This window comes from Palaemon carinicauda, chromosome 7 (genome assembly GCF_036898095.1).
Source record: "Palaemon carinicauda isolate YSFRI2023 chromosome 7, ASM3689809v2, whole genome shotgun sequence".
Taxonomy (NCBI): domain Eukaryota; kingdom Metazoa; phylum Arthropoda; class Malacostraca; order Decapoda; family Palaemonidae; genus Palaemon; species Palaemon carinicauda.
The window spans coordinates 60,990,933-60,993,444 of NC_090731.1; the positions used below are offsets into that span (position 1 = coordinate 60,990,933).

General features: G+C 32.4%; 1 long non-coding RNA gene across 3 annotated transcripts in view; it reads left to right on the top strand.

The window, feature by feature from the left end:
* The first annotated feature begins 522 nt into the window (after positions 1–522).
* Positions 523–2,512, top strand: part of LOC137643581 (uncharacterized) — a 2,861-nt gene continuing 871 nt past the window's right edge. Inside the window, exons 1-4 of one of the 3 annotated variants that reach the window (XR_011045016.1) lie at positions 535–575; positions 773–818; positions 1,790–2,021; positions 2,209–2,434. This is a non-coding gene — a long non-coding RNA (uncharacterized lncRNA). Of the gene's footprint in view, positions 576–772; positions 819–1,789; positions 2,022–2,208; positions 2,435–2,512 lie in introns of those variants that run through there. The other 2 variants (XR_011045017.1, XR_011045015.1) reach the window with 2 other exon arrangements.

Here is a 2,512-nt window from a genome sequence, read left to right on the forward strand (position 1 = left end):
TAACATAAATGAAATCACGGTTGGTTGTTTTCGTGATCAGCAAAAATAAAAAATAAAACGTAAGGGATGAAGCTTTTTGGATATATATATATATATATATATGTATGTATGTATGTATATATATGTATATATATGAATTATATAAATATATATATATATATATATATACACATATACCTTTATATATATATATATATATACATATACCTTTATATATATATATATATATAGATGTATATATATACATATATATGTATATATATGTATATGTATATGTATATATATATATATATACACATAAATATATGTATATATATATATATATATATATATGTTATGAACGCTCAATATTGTCACATAATATTTATTTAGTCTTTTTTGTATAGTTCCCCCTTATTTGTATTTCCATAACATTTCCTATGTAATCCTTGTTTTAACTGTGATTTTGTTCGTATTTAGTTCTCCTTGCTAGAGTAAAGTTAAGTCTTCTTTGAAAGTTAAAATTTATTTGAATATTAGGCTCTCTGGCATTGTGTACCTGTTAAGGATTACTCGTTCAGAACCGCTAGTATTCCGTAAGTTGGTCCAGCTAGTTTTTTTTTATGGCTTTACTTTATTCTATTCATGTTTTGTGTAGTTTTAATGTTCTTTATATGTTTGCTCACATGTTTAATATATGTACATGTTTTGACATAGCTTTTCTACATATAAGTATTATGTTCGAACATGTTTGTTTTCCTCTAGTTTTTGTCGGCATTATGTACTATTACAGATTCAGCATTGTCACCAATAGCGTATCAACTGGTGCCCATACTCAGGTATTGTTAAATGATTGCTGGGGTAGTTTGAAAATGTCTAAGCCTAACTTTCCCATCATTTTGTCTGTATGTATTAAGTACTTGTGCTTAAAGATGGCTGTATTTATTTACCGTACATCATGATATTATGCGTTATTGGCGTCAGGGCAAAATTAGGAAATGAGGTATTATGCAATTATTTATAGATTTTTATCTGCTTTGGTATTAGTTTAATGGATTTCCTTTGAAAGAACTTGGTTTGAATAAGAATTTTTAAGAGCAAAGTGAAATGTTAGATATGGTAGCGTAAAGTTTTAACTAGAACTGCTTGATAAACTGCATTAAGATAGTTCTGTACAGCTCATTGCAGCTACCGGGAATATTTTTGAATTTCAAAGCAGCTACCGAGAATTGCTTTATGATTTTTGAGAAAATGCCTCAAACTTGCAAGAGGCTCAAAGTATAACTGCCAGATCTAGTTTTGAACGGTTAAGGTTTTACACATTTGTCCAAACTTGATTATGAAACTCGTAGGGGGGTCTGTAAGGCGTACACTTTTAACACTGAACGCTAAGGGAGTAGTTTTTCCAACTTAAGAAAGGAACAAATTAATATGTAAAATGTAGAATATGATCATACTTTACGAGAATCTTGGTAAGTAGTTAAAATTAGCTGAGGCTGACACACTAGATAAACAAAGTATTGAAGAAATTGCAAGATGTATCATCTTAAGACTTTAATAAGAGAAAGGATTAATTGTTATTACATTAGACACGCCTGACGGGTAAAACCCATGGACTAGTTAACGTTAATCTCCTGAACTTCTAGTTTTGTGAAAATTCCAGTTGGGGAAGTTAACATGGCCACTGAGATTAATGATTAAATTCTTGCTACCATAGAATATACACTATAATTGACCTTTATCTTTGTAATCACCAGTTACCCCAGCGTGGTAATAGTGCAGTTATTGAGTTTGATTACTTTTATTTCAGATGTACCCCTACCATCAACTGTGGCTTCACGTATGGTATTGAAGCCTGGGAATAATCTGGTCTGTCTGAGGGCGACCATACAGATTACCTTACAAGAAGGAAGCTATGGAACGAGTTTCGTATACGGTATGGGTTGGCAGAAAAGGTGACAGCTCCTGGACCTGTACCTGCATACTCTTCCAAAAACCAGATGAGTCTGTAAAACCAGGAGAGTCTGTACAGATCATCGGAAGTAAATTTGTCACCATTTAAACTCTTATCCTTTATTAAGAATCTTAAGACCTTATTGATTTAGATATGCCAAATTATTATCTAATAAAGGATATAAGTACCCTTGACACACACAATGCTAAATATTCTGACTTAATCACATCTGTAGGTCCATTTCAATAATGTTCTTCCTTGTTTCTTCCCATTAGAGATTTTAAATACTGACGGTCAACCTGGTAAAATAAACTACCATTTGGAGAGCGTACTTGGGTCATGGATATTGGGAGCGGAATGGTTGCACCAAATGCTGATGTTACATGAATTAAAGATTTGCTAACTCTTATCGAAGAGGCAGTACAGCGCTTTACTGGTATGCCTGGATGTTACCGGAGGTACAGTCCGAACAATTTGTTGCACTTCTGATAAATCTCGCCAGCCCTAAGATTGACTTTAAGTGGACACAAGATAAACGTTCATTTGATGCTATCAAAGCGTTCTTAGTGGACAGAAGAT